General features: G+C 49.3%; 1 long non-coding RNA gene across 1 annotated transcript; it reads right to left on the minus strand.

Moving 5' to 3' along the window:
- Positions 1–9,058: 9,058 nt before the first annotated feature.
- Positions 9,059–11,968, minus strand: LOC119325667. Its single transcript, XR_005157626.1, has 4 exons — positions 11,614–11,968; positions 10,846–11,209; positions 10,479–10,546; positions 9,059–9,433 (listed from the first exon to the last, which is right to left on the minus strand). It is a non-coding gene; the product is annotated as an uncharacterized LOC119325667 (long non-coding RNA).
- Between the last annotated feature and the right edge of the window lie 3,076 nt (positions 11,969–15,044).

Here is a 15,044-nt window from a genome sequence, read left to right on the forward strand (position 1 = left end):
TACTACATGAATTATCTAGGCATCGAGAACCCCGTTGGTCTGCCCGTCAACAGGCACCTCGGGAGGCTCGCTGGATGGGGTCACCGTGAGGGTCGCCGCGAAATGCATGTCAACTTCGAGGGTCGACTCGCCGACTTTGAAAGAGCAAGCCTAGTCGCGCTACAACACATAGACGTGGTCGATCCTTGGGTGGTAGAGCATAAAACCTTTATTGAGAAGACGTACAATGACCGAGGCCAACAGAGGACGGACGGAGATATAATCAAAGAGCACAACTCATGTTTCACGCGTTGGTTCAAGAAGAAACTTCTGTCGTACCCTTTACATGAGGATTCTTCCGCAGAAGAACAACTCATATTCGCCTTGTCACAGGGCGCCGAGCACAACTTGATGACCTATGAGGCGTACGATATCAACGGCTACACATTCTACACCGAGAACAAGGACATGAAGAGTGATGGTTATCAGAACTCCGGGGTAACGATGGAATCCTACACCGGTAACGAAAAGGACAGATACTACGGAAGGATCGAGGAGATCTGGGAGCTGAGCTACGCTGGAGAGAAGGTCCCGATGTTCCGTGTCAGATGGGCCAAGAGCGTCCTAAAAGAAGACCGGTATTTCACCACCATGGTTATACCCGAAGCCAAATCCAAGACCGCGGGCGCAAACGTCACCGCGAAAAATGAGCCATGGGTACTGGCTTCCCAAGTGGACCAATGCTTCTTCATTATCGACCCGTCAAAGCCCAGTCGTGTTGTCGTGAGGAGAGACAAAAGGAAGATCATCGGAATGGATGGAGTAGCCAATGAGCAAGATTTCGACAAGTACGGCGACCCGAAGATCGACCATGACGACGGCGATGAAGTAGCAGCACAAACCACAAGAAGAAGCAGGACCACCCTACCTAAAGGACGTCCGTTCCACAGAAGAACTCCATTTGCGAAAAAGAAGGGCAAGAAGATTGTGAACCGATAGCTAGGTAAGATCGATTGTATTTAAATCGTAGCCTTCATTTCTCGATTGTATTTCATGGGCACTTTTTGATATCATGAATATTTTAAATTTCATGGGCACTTTTTGAATTCATGAGGACACTCGATCTCGATCCCCCTCCATCTTGATCTGGATTCCGCCTCCATCTCAATCTCGATCCCCCTCCATTTCGATCGCTATCCCCCTCCATCTCGATCTCGATCCCTCCCCCGCTCCACCACCGCCGAGGAGCACCCCCCGCACCGACCCCGCTCCACCGCCGCCGACGAGCACACCCCGAACCCTCCCCCGCTCCACCGCCGCCGACGAGCACCCCCGCACCCTCCCCCGCTCCACAGCCGCCGCCGATGATATTTTCAAATAACAAATTTGATGATATTTTTTAAAAATTATTACTGTTTTTATAATAAAAATATTACTATTTCATATTCATATTCATTTTTTAAAAAATAATAATAAAAAAGTGTAGACTACAATTGTTGTTAAACAACAATTGTTACTGTTTTTATAAAAAAATATTACTGTTTCATATTCATATTCATATTCATATTTTCAAAAAAATATTACTTATGGCGCACGGGTGGCTGGTGCGCCATTGCTATCTACAAAAAAGAATGCTTATGGCCCACTGTCGCGCTGGTGCGCCGTTGCTATGAAAATAAAACATTCTAATGGCGCACCGCCTGGTGGTGCGCCATTAGTAATCTTCCCCCATCCATACACCACCGCGCCGCTCCTTCCCCCCTCTCTCTCGCCAGACTACTTCGAGTCGTCCCTCTCCCTCCACCGCGCCGCTCCCTCCCTCGTCCCTTCCTCCACCACGCCGCCGCCTCCGCTGCCCCGACCCACTGCGCCGCAGCTGCCCACGCGCCCCCGCCGCCTCCCTCTCCCCTTCCTCCTCCGCGAGCGCCGCCTCCCCCGCAAGCCCCGCCTCCCTCCCGAGCCCCGCCTCCCCCCTCGAAACCCTAGAAGCCTCGAAGCCGCCCCACGTCCACCAGGTGAGGAGGCCCCACGTCCAGCAGGAGAGGAGGCCCGCGACCTCCCCGACGTCCAGCAGGAGAACAGGGTACGAATCCCTTTCCGGTTGTCTCTTGCTTATTTTCTTCTTCATCTCCTCCAATGTATTTAGTCAGATAAAAAATACTGACGCTTAATGCTTTACATATTGTTTTGGAAAGATCATATCAAACATTCTGCTTATGTAATGTATGTTTAGAGGGTGGAAGTAACTCTTGGTGAAATATCTGCACTTACATGACTAAACTATTTGGCAAATGACATATTGACTTCGCTTGCCACAATGTGCATTCTCTTTTGAATTACAAGCATAGACAGTCCATACACTCTTTCATAATTAATGCATCAGGGATGATTATCATGTTCTTACTAGGTTGAACAAACCAAAGATCTGATCACAAAACAGGCTCATCCTAAGAACTGTACCAACAGTTGCACAAACTTGGGGCTGCACAAATTTGGTGCTGCACAAACTTGCTCCTAGGCCAAGTGAGAGATTGAAATTGAGTACTCCTAGGCCAAGAGAGAGATTATGTTAAAAATTCAGTTAAGAAGGCATGGTACTCTTATTTTGAAGTAAAAAATCAGTTTAAAAGTCAGTTAAAAGTCCAGTTTTAGAGCTTGGCATCGATAAATAAATTGACATGTAAATTGTTCCTTCTTCTGCATTTGACAAGTAATGACTGTTGATAAGCTGAGGCATGGATTAAGCTGTTTCTTTGCTCTGAATTACTTGTGATGCCTCTGAATTACTTGTGATCACATTGAGAAAGACTTGTAAAGATGATGATCATCTTTTACAGAAAACAATTTGTGATCATCTTGCTAGTTTGCTGGGTTTTGTCTCCGACCATTGTGTCGTGATGATATTGCAGGTACCCCGAGAGGCCCTTGAGTTTGCCGGAATGTCGATTAACTTCTGTTCCGGCAAATTCGGGTACTCCATATGTCCTATTTTCAGCAAAGGTCATGCTGAAATTTTCCGTGAATTTTAGCATGACTTCGCTAAAAATAGGACATATGGGGTACTTGCGACTAATGCATGGGCCGGGGTATCTTAGTACTTAGTTAAGTAGGATCAACTGCCCCGCCATTCTTGCTGCATTAAACCATAGGTGGCAATAGAGCCAAGTGATTAGTGCCAAGTGATTAGGCCCAACCTAGGGTGCCTTGGCATCGATAAACCCTAAATGATGAAAACATAACTTGGCTGCCCCGGATGCCTCGGTGTCGATGAGAACCTAAATGATGTACGCTTAGGCTTTTAGGGTGCCTCGACGTCAATAAACCCTAAATGATAAAAGCTTAGCTTTTAGGATGCCTCGTTGTCAACAAACCCTAAATGATGAGACCGTGATCTTGTTCCTTGACAATAACCAACTTTTTGACCAAACTTTTTTCCTATTTAGAGCGAAACATGGCCCACAACGATGAGGCTGGCGGTTCGGGCGGCAAGCAATTCTGGAAGCTATCCCAGGAGTTGGAGAAAGAACATCACCGCTATGAGAACGCCGCAGAAGACACCGATCCTGACTACACAACACCTAGTGGCGTCGGGGATGACAACACTAATGGCGCCGCCGAGGATGCCACCATTGATGATGGCGGCGCACACACAGATGGCAGCCAACCGAAGAGGCAACGGAAGGACCGGCGCCCGAGCGTGCTCGGCACCGTCAGGGAGGAATTTACTGAAGTGGACTCCGAAGGGAATCCGATGGCGCCCAAACAAGTATTCAAGGGGTACTCAGTTCAGCTCGGGTGCATTCTCCGGAGCACCGTCTCGATCAACACCGAGAACCTAAGGCATAATGACCATGGGAATTTGCGCAGCCTCCTCTTCACGAAGCTGCACGAACGATACAAGTTCCCCGCTGAGTTTGCAAACACATGCCTCTCAGGGAATAAAGTGAACAGTACCGCCCTCACGAGGATGAGCACGGCCATGTCTACTTGGAGAAGCACGGTGAAGGCAATGATTGACAAAGGTGGTAGTTATGACGAGATCAAGGCGAAATATCCTTTGATGAGCGAAGATGAGTACAAGGAGTTCAAGATCAAGTGCGAGAGCAGCGCAACCTCCGAATCAAGTGAGTGGGGGAAAGAAATGCGGAAGTTGAACTTAGGGGTCCACCAACTCGGTCCCGGCGGTTACAGAGTGGCGGAGCCTATATGGGACAAGGAGGACGCGGAGCGTGCCGAGCAAGGCCTACCACCCCGCTTCGAGAAATACCGTGACAAGCAGACCTGGAACTTTCTCAGGGCCCGGTACAAGGAGGACCCGATAACAAAGGAGCTTACCACGGATCCGAAGATCAGGGCACTCGAGCTTGTTCTGGTAAGGAATACACCCCCGCGTAATTAGCTCCATATGGTTGCATTCTAATTAATCCCCAATATTTCTAAATGGTTCACGTTCCTTCCGCAGGACACTGAAAGCAGTAGCGCGGGGTCGTCTCAGAGCTCCCCTTTCGACACCCCTTTAAATAGGGCGTTGAAGGTAATGAAAAACAAGGATAAGCTCGGTAAGCCGACATCAGCTGGTCGTGTGGCCGGCAAAGGCTTGTCCACAAAATGGTCGTCATACTATACCGCTGGTGGGCGAAAGGAGAAAAAGACCAGCTCGGAAAGCCAGTCGCTCGAGGTTGAAGCACTCAAGGCACAAGTGGCACGGATTCCGGAGCTTGTCCAAGAGCAAGTGGAACAACAACTAGGAACGAAGCTCAACGCCATGGTGCCTACGTTGAATCATGGGCTGACGACGTGGATTGCAAGCGGCCAACAGGGGCCTCCCCCGGTTCCCAGCTTCACGGCCAACAACTCGCACAGCGCGTAGGCGGTGCCATTGGTGTCTCCAGCGGTGCCATTGGTGTCTCCGGCGGAGGCGGTATTCGTGTCTCCGGCGCTGGCACGGGCATTGGAGCTTAATGCACCCGGGTGTACGCCGGCCGGCACCTCACCAGCAAGCGGCCCCTCAGTCAGTTGCACGCCCGCCGTTGGCGGTGCCTCGACATTAGACGAGCTCGACGGCATCACGGTAACTAAGCCTCTCGGCCGATGACTACATCTCCTTGCCTTTGACTGGGCATCCCTGACGCCCTACATGTTTTCGCAGGGCGCTGCCGATGTTCCTTGCACTCTTCTGCACTTCGTGGACGGCGAGTGGGTCGATGTCGCCAAGGGCAAAATCGTTCAACCGGGCAACCCCATGTTCCATGGTAATCCGATGCCACCCACAGTGTATAGGGTTGAAGTGGTTCGGGTGCTGCCAGGCTGCGACGAGCTGTTACCTCTGATTCGACCCGCTTTGGCCGACGAAGAAGATGAGATGACCCTCAGCGCCTGCGTAAGCTGGCCCGTGCTTTGGCCGAAGAGCCAGAGTCGTTTGGGGGCGGGGGACACCACCCCACAGACAAGACCGCCAGTCGTGTCGGCGCCAAGCCATGGCAAGAACGCCACAACGCTACCGGACCTGCCGGACATTCCTATGCCGGACATCCAGATGGCATAGGATCCGGACATGCATATGGCACAGGATCCGGACGACGACGACAATGATGACGGTACATTTAGCAACGTCGATAAGTACTTTGCCGAACATGGGTATGCTGACGAGTTCTGCGCGCCTCTTTCTCAAGAACCCAACCAAGACGACCGCGATCCAATTGCAACAGGCGTCGTCTAGCGTTCAGTTCTCAGGAGACGCCTCCAACTCCCGCCTTCACCGAGCCTCAGATAGCTGAGGTGTGAAATATTATCAGCCCAACACGCTCAAGAAGGCGGTCTATGGGCGAACTCGGTCCCATTACAGGAGATCAAGAAGAAGGGACGGAAACGAAAGACTAACAAGGGCGCCGGTGCGAGCCAGCCGGCACCGAGTTCGATCCGTGCTCAGGACGGACCACCTTCACCTAATGATACCTCGAGGAGGGTGCATGTGGCGGGTAGGGCGAACCGACAAATATGCTCAATGCTGCAACTGGTGCTATGCAGAGTCTGCACAACAGTGTTCTTTCTTTGGAGAAGCGGCGTCTCAGAGAGAATGATGTGGCATACCCGGTTTTCGTGGCCAAGGTGCCAGAGGGCAAGGGCTTTGTGGATGGCGACATCGGGGGTACGATCGTCCTGCGGTTTGATGACATCTTTGCTATGTTTAACCTTCATCCGCTGCACTACACCTTCGTTCGGGTGTTTTCACTGAGTATGGAGATGCGGATCATTAGAGACAAGACCCCGGACATCGTGATAGTCGACCCCTTCTACATGCGTGCCAAGCACTTGAGCAATGCTGGGGACCGCCAAGTCGCGAGTTCACACCTCGAAGGCATCATTCTGGCAAACCCAGATAAGGATAACTTCCTTGTGGCTTACTTTCCGGAGTAAGTCATCCCTTAACCGCCCCGTAACATATGATTTCTTAGATTTTGATCGTTCTTTTTTTTTCTAACATTCTGTGTTCTGTGCAGTGACACACATTGCACACTCATCCTCTTAAGCCCGAAATATTCCATGGCCACATATTTCGACCCGAACCGTAACTCCAAGATAGACTACACAAATATCAAGAAAGTTCTTGATGATGTTCTCCCCGGCTATGCCAAATCTGGAGGCACCTTCACCAGGGCAGTTCGTAAGTACGGCAAGGACATGTTCTCCCACAATACGAAGTTCTGCTGCGTCAAGCAGCCGCCTGGCGGTCAGAAGGATGCCTACTACGCCCTCCATCACATGCGGGCGATCGTAAGGGACCATCATCACCTTCTGCTACGAGATAATCTCAAAGATTGGGCCGCGAGCTTGTCGGCAATCCAGGACGCGGACCTCAGACAAGAATTCTTTCGCATCCAGTCAGAGTTTGCGGACATCATCCATCAAGATGTCCTTCATACCTTGGGGCAGTTCTTCCTCAGATATCAACCGTCCAACAATGAGATAGACGGAACGCTACAAATGCAGTCTGACAACTATCGCGATTTCATGACCGTCACGACAGACGGCGGCTTCATCCACGCTCCTGTCCAATGAGTCGAGTCGAAAGTAGTGATGTGTAGTTCTGAAACATTGATTTTCTCATGTTGTAATTAAACTTTAATGAATTCGTATGTCTCTTTGGTTTGGACAGTCGTTCAACTTAGATGTAATCGATGCTATTTATTAGTAGGACCATGAATCGTGCTATTAATGTCTTGCTTTTCTCTTCCGATCCTTTTGTTGCATAATTACATATTGCTTATGTATTGTCTGTTGTTTGTCTTGTGCATAGAGATGCCGTCGTATGTTGTGTACAAGGGTAAGGTTCCCGGAGTACAAGGGTAAGGTTCCCGGAGTCTACGACGACTGGGAGGAGTGTCGTCACCGTTTCAGCGGTAACAGTTACAAAGGGTACACCACTAGGGCGGAGGCCGAATCTAGATACGCCCGCTATCTAGCGGGAGAGAGGAGGGAGCGTTGGAGGAACCGAATGAAAACCAGTTTGATCGCGATGATGCTCATCGTGATGACCGCAGCTCTCTTCTATGTGATGGTAGTTTAGATGATCGATATCGACTTGTAATGTGAAGACAAACTCGATACTCGCGGTCTTGAGACTTGTAATGTTTTATCTTTGTCTGGTCTTTTGAATTTGGAGACTAATATGATGAATTGTATTCGGAGACTAATCCTCTATTGTATTCGATGAATTTGTTGTTGCTGTGTGCTGCTGTCTGTATTCTGTCCAATAATATATTTTGTAACCTGTGCAAAATTCAGAAAAGTAAAAAAAACCTAATATTCATACTAATGGCGCATCACCACAAGGTGCGCCATTAGTATGACAAAGGATACTAATGGCGCATCACTACAGAGTGCGCCATTAGTGTGACAAAGCACATGGTTACGTATGCCCCCATCGGAGGCATATTAATGGCGCATGTTGTTCCATACTAATGGAGCACTACGTGGTGCGCCATTAGTATACCAGATACTAATGGTGCACTAGTGGTGCGCCATTAGTAAAAAATACTAGTGGCGTGATACTAATGGCGCACCAACAGTGCGCCATTAGTAGGCAAAACTGGTGCGCCATTAGTAGCCCTTTTCCTAGTAGTGGATTGTCCATTGAATGTGTGGGAAAGGCATCGTACCATAAATATCTATGCTATGTCAATTTATATATATAGTAAAACACATTATCCCTTTTGTCTATCAATAGAGAAGAACATTTGATATTGCCATTTAAGTTATTTCATATTGTACATCAAATGATATATTGGCCTACAATCTCTATATCCCCTTATTCGGGTGCCTAAACTCTATCTCTACCCATATGTTAGGTGGCCTAAGCAAGCGCACCGCGCTATCAATTGCCTATGCAGATACCAATTCTTCTGGATTATACAAAGCAGTTGTTAAAGGACATCGCAAAACTAATTTGGATTTTCATGGAAAATCAGGTAGCAGCAATATAGGACACTCCATCAGCATCTTGTTTCCTTGGTCCATGCCTCAAAATTCCTACTGAACTGTAGCAGGTCCGGTAATTATGTAGGCTAAAGTACGTATATGTGGTAAATAACATGCTGGGCGAGAATTTACTTGAAATACAAGATAAAATGTAAAAATTATATATATATATATAGACCTTAGGTCATGATTCCTTTTCAAAATGAAGGTTTCTATAACAGTTTTGTCATTGGATAATTATCATATATCACAGCTACTAATCATGGGTTAGTGCGGAGTTCTCTATAAAATATTTTTCCCACAAAAGGGAAAAAGAGAGAGTGCTCTCCAAACATAGAACAGAGCTGAATAATAGACTCCTACCAAGTCCTCTCTATGCAGCGAAAATATGGTTGAGGAAATCCACCAACAAAAACTAAATTTGCAGCTCACACTAAACAACATAGTTTTTTTCCTGAATTTACACTTGCAGTATCACATACCAAAATGGATGCAGTAATTACATGGAGTAATTATATTTTTGAAAAAGGGATGCTCCATGTATATTAAAAGTCAACCTAGTGTAATTTTCATTTAAGAATAATATAGCATTCACCTTGCGATATACTTGTATGCGTATTTTGTTCGGATCTCACTTTCTTCCCTATTATGTACACCCCGTGCTCTCCTCCATACAAAGTATATGTTGGCTACTTCAGTAGCACCTATCCATATCTTCATTTCGCTAGGAGATCTATTAGAAGAGAAGAAGTAAAGACTCTGTTCTTCGCCTTTATTGCCTATACATGCATACACATATTCGGTTGACAAAGCAAGGTTTACATTATAAGTATCATAACTTTGAAATAAAACGCGTCTCTGCAGCACTTCTCTTTGTCTCGGATGTCAATACGAAGACTAAAATTCTGAATTTCGGAGTTAACCTGTGCATGTCGTTCCCCCAAAACCCAAACGGCCACTGCTCCTTGCCATAATCCTGAACACAAAACATCAGAAAATAAGAATTATGCAGCTGGCAGAGAGCCTTGTCGGATGATCTGAGCTAACGCTGGAACAGAACCTATATGGCGACCATATGGGAGAGGGAAGAACGCAAGCCAAAGTTAAGGCGACGCAGTTAAGCAAGCAAGAAAGTTCAGAGAAATGCAGCGTAAAGTTCAGTAAGAAGCAAGAAATTATGTAAAGAGAAAGAGACATGTGAACTAATCTGGCAGCAGTTTTAACACATAACAGTTTTCTGAACATTTAACAGGACAACTATGTGCATTTGATAAACTCTGTACACTGGAAGTACGCGTCACTCGCCAATCTAAATGCCACATGATTACATTACTTCCACACTCTCCATGGAACGAATGTGTAGAATTTGGCATGTGTTGGGAATTGAAAAACATTGGATACAATATCGGTGACTTTAGCAGAAAGCAAAACATTGGTATAGTGATCAAACTATCCCAAAATGGTATTAAGAAATGAGAAATGGTAAACCCGTTAGCATTGTTCAGTGCTCAAACAATCCCAAAATGGTATTAAGAAATCTATCCTGGTCTTCCGGTTTATAGAAAGAAAAGAGACGGGAGTTTAGACAGACTTTACACAATGCTAATTCATCCACTAAGCTTCTACCGGAAATAAGCATGCATTGCAAATTTGGTAATTAGCTGTGTGGCATGTAGAACTATGGAGCATTCATGGCTGTATATAATTTTCACAAGCTGCGATTGTTTTGTCAGGGACTCATGGCTGTATATAGTTTTCGCAACCCCTATATGACAACCTAACCTCCAGTGACAAAGCTATAAGCTATCTAATGGACCAAAATGAAGCTTTCGACATTCTGGACATGACTATCACCATTTTTTAGTCTCTTTGTGGGCTCTTCAAAATAGGGAAGAATACAAAGTTTCTTAAAAGCACACATGTTCAGAACCAAATGTAGATGAAATAAAGCTCAACAATCAATATGCTATGCTAGTTAACCAATTCAAAACAAATATGGAATAAAAACAGCTTGTACATACCCTAGAAATTGGTTCTGAACCTGCAATGCATTTTCTTCTAATTGTTGTTGTAGCGATTCCCATCAAAACTGTAAATGAGAGGTAAAATTCAGAAAACTCTTACATTCATGACCATAACTATTTGTAGTGATTCTCATCAAAACTGCAAATGAGAAGATAAAATTCAGAAAACTCTTATGTTCGTTAATATAAATATTCACATGTCAACTATATAGAAAGAAAAAGGCACTTTCTTTTCATCTAAAGGGACTTTACCAACACATCAATACCATGTATGCAATCTCGCAAGCCAGACAGAGTTAGATGCAAAGGTTACATGAACTAAGTGAACATGCGAAAATAGTAACCCCTCTTTCGGTGAACATACCTGAAAAATGACATCTTCGAGTTCCTCCAGAACTACAACTTCCGCGTTCGAGGAGCTCACCTCAGCTTGCAATTTCAGCGGACAGGGAGGTCTAGGAAGAAGAAACAAGTGGAAGAAAAGAAATAGGGGAAAAGAAAAGAAACCGACATGTCTTGATGCCTTGACGGACATGCGACCTCGGCAGGAGTGAGAGGAGGGTCCCAGGCAGCAGCAGCGGTGGCAGTGTGATACCTCAACCAGGCGGTGGCTACTCCAGCAAGGTAGATGGGGAGGCATGGATGCGTGGTCCGATAGAGATGCTCATGTCGATGAAGACGATGAGACGACACCAATATTTCTTTATCAAAGTTTTTTCATCAATTATCTGTAGAACATAAACAGAGAGGAAGGAGAACATGTCAGAATGCAGAACTACCTTAGATATTGAAGCATACAAACTGAAGGAGCTCCTTAAAGAAATTGAAAGAACAACTTGAAACTTGTGTGTAGTTTAAAAAAAGTTGATATAAATACATCTTGATCTCAATGTTTAAGAGTAACAAACACATGAATTGCAGGCCTAAATCTGCAAGGAATATTTCCATATCTTCTATTCCGAGATCAACTAAATATTGCAATAGGAAAGAAATGCATGGATAAAAAGCTTTCCTCAGACATCCCATACTTTTTCTGAAGACCTAAATCTAAAAAACATATCGCTAGTGATTCTATTCTCGGATCAAATCAAATAAATAAGAGACAAAGGGGCAGAGAAAGAGAGAGGTGAACCTAGGTATGCAGCCAACAGCGAGGAGGGTGCTGAAAGCGACTGAGAGCAAGGGGAGGGAGAGAGAGGAGGCCGACTGCACCGTCTTCTCTGCTCATGGCAAGGGGAGGGGGAGAGGGGAGGAGGCCGGCAGCACCATCTACTTTGCTCGCTCCTCTGCACTGGTCCAAACCGGAGAAGAGAAACCGCCATTTGAGGCACCCTTGTCTACCCTCCATCTTGTTCACCAGACGGTGCTAGACAAGGGGAGATAAAGCCCCGGTGTTTTGCCCCTTCTAAGGTGTCGGTGTACTAAAGTAGGGGTACCTTAGTATCCCGAACTTGTGCACGGACAGTCGCAGCGCCCCGCGGCAAGGCTTGCCGGGTGCCCGCCAAGATCCTCCATAGATCCTATTGATGCCATTCAAGAACAAAGTGTTTTAACTGAGGAGACAAAGCCCCGGCAAGAGGAGCCTGCCGGGAAGGACAAGGCCCCGGCAAGAGGAGTTTGCCGGGAAGGCCAACCAAGGCATTTCAAGGAGCTTGCCGCGACGCACCGCGCATCCCGGCAAGACCCGGCAAGCGACAAGCTTCCGGGCGCGGCAAGACAACGACCGCGGCAAGGCGCTTGCCGCAGCGAAGCCACCACTCTGCGTCCACGCTCCAGCTCATCCGTCAACGTGTCGCCACAGGACCGTTCCAGGCGCACGTGGCGAGAAGCTGTGCAGCCAAAAGGTGCGAGGTGGCGAGTGGAGATGACGAGATGACCATCGTGGCGAACGGTGGCGCCCCTAACGGTCGCTTTTCTGCACTGTTTGGGCGATGCGGACGGGCATTTAATGCCTTTGTCCCCTGCCGTCAGAGTTAGGTAGGATCCACTGTAGAAGCAGTTGTACCAACCACACCTTTTACACTTTTACCCTTGCATGCGTTGCCACCTGTCGGTGACCCCTTTAGCCTATAAAAGGAGGCCCATGCGCAATTTAGAAGGGGTTCGACTCATTCGAAACCAGGACACTCCCACGCTCCCGAGCAAGAACATAATACAACCACAAAGCAGCAGTAGGAGTATTATCTCTCCGGAGAGCTCCGAAGCTGGGTAAAAATCGCTCGCGTGCTCTGCCTCGATCCGCTCTTCGTGCGTCCTCCGCTCCCTGCCGGACCGAAAGGGGCCCTGCCCCATAGGTGCTCGTTTCCCACGACATCTTTGGCGCGCCAGGTAGGGGGCGTCGAGGTTGTGTGAACCCGATCCGGCGTTCACGCGAGCCAGATCTTCATCTGTTTCATCATCTTCACCGACATGCCACCGAAGAAGAAGGCTTCACAGGTGGCTGCTCCGTCCACGTCGATCCCACCCCCACCGGAGCAAATGGGCGGTGGGGTAGACGCCGGCGGAGGAACGGGCGCCAACGAGGGAGCTAACGTCGTTACCAGATCCAAGGACAAGGCCCCACAAACTTCGGCATCCGTACACGCACCGCGCCCATTTCAGGAGGCGCGGGATCGACAGCGTCATGGTGCTCGCAGCACCATACTCGCGTTAGAACAAGGCCAAGCTGGTGGATCTCGGGGCGTTCAAGACCAGCATGCACGTCAGCATGCCGGCACGAGTGAGGTACGGTCGCCTGGACGGGGTACTGCTCCTTCCAACCCAATTGGAAGTCCGAGCATATCCCGCTCCTCGCACCGTTCACCGCCGCCACCGAAGACTCCAGAAGAAGCGTTGGCCCGAGCTCAATTGCTCCTGGATTACCCTCCATCGGCGGACAAGATCGACGATTGGAGGGCCACCATACAGAGCCTCATCGGCTTCGCCAACGGCGACACTCCACGACAGCCAGCTACATCGCAACCGCGGCAAGATTGCCGGACGCGAGCCGATGGCGACAAGACCGGTGGAGGTGCAACCACCGTGCACCCCCCGCCCCGAAGGCCAAGATCACCGACTCGCCGGGTCAACCTCGACACCGACTCCACGGCGTCGTCAGATCCACGAGCTCGTCGCGATCAACGCCAAGTTCTTCAAGAACGACAACATGAAGAGGCTCGCACCCGTATCGAGCGTCGAAGAGAAGCGCGGCGTCAGTCAGACCAGCGCGATGGGCCCGCTGTTGACATGCATGCGCCAGGGGAACCAGGCGACTTGCCGTACGCGGTAGGTTGCCCTGCGTTCACTCGTGAGCTGCGGCAAGTCCAGTGGCCCAGCACAAAGAACTTCAAGCCAGATGTACCGAAGAAGTACGATGGCAGGTTGCATCCGTCGGAGTTCCTCAGCATCTACACCATCGCGGTGCAAGCTGCCGGAGGGCGCGACGAGAAGATCCTTGTGTCGGTGTACTAAAGTAGGGGTACCTTAGTACCCCGAACTTGTGCACGGGCAGTCGCAGCGTCCCGCGGTAAGGCTTGCCGGGCGTCCGCCAAGACCCTTCGTCATTCCTATTTACTGCCATTCAAGAACAAAGTGTTAACTGAGAAGACAGAGCCCCGGCGAGAGGAGCTTGCCGGGAAGGACAAGACCCCGGCAAGAGGAGCTTGCCGGGAAGGCCAACCAAGGCACTTCAGAAGACTTGCCGCAACGCACCGCGTGTCCCGGCAAGGCCCGACGAGCGGCAAGCTCGCGGGTGCGACAAGACAACAACCGTGGCAAGGCGCTTGCCGCGGTCGAAGCCACCACTCCGCATCTACGCTCCAGCACATTCGACGACGTGTCGCCGCAGGATCGCTCCTGGGGCACGTGGCGGGTAGCTGTGAAGCCCAGCGGTGCGAGGTGGCAAGTGAAGATGACTAGGAGGCCATCGTGGCGATCGGTGGCGCCCCTAACGGTCGCTTCCTGCACTGTTGGAGCGACCGGACGGGCATTAAATGCCCTTGTCCCCTGCCGTCAGAGTTAGGTAGGGGGCACTGTTGATAGTGGTTGTACCAACCCGAGTTTTTACCTTTTTACCCCTCTTTCTACGCTGCCACCTGTCGGTGACCCCTTTAGACTATAAAAAGGAGGCCCATGCGCACATAGAGGGGGTTCGGTTCGACTCATTCGAGACCACAGCATACACACGCTTTCGAGCAAGAACAAATAGAAACACAAAGCAGCAGTAGGAGTTTTATCTCTCCGGAGAGCTCCGAAGCTGGGTAAAATCCCCCGCGCGCTCGACCTCGATCTGCTCTTCGCGCGCCCTCCGCTCCCTGCCGGACCGAGAAGGGGCCCCTGCCCCATAGGTGCTCGTCTCCACCACGACATCTCTGGCGCGCCAGGTAGGGGGCGACGAGGTTGTGCGAACCTGATCCGGTCTCCGCGCGCGCTACATCAACATCTTCATCGACATGCCACCGAAGAAGAAGCCTTCGGAGGTGGCCGCTCCGTCCACGTCGATTCCACCGCCGCCGGAGCAAACGGGCGGTGGAGTAGACGCCGGCGGAGGAGCAGGCGCCGACGGGGGGACTCACATCGTCACCA

This window comes from Triticum dicoccoides, chromosome 6B, assembly GCF_002162155.2.
Source record: "Triticum dicoccoides isolate Atlit2015 ecotype Zavitan chromosome 6B, WEW_v2.0, whole genome shotgun sequence".
NCBI lineage: Eukaryota > Viridiplantae > Streptophyta > Magnoliopsida > Poales > Poaceae > Triticum > Triticum dicoccoides.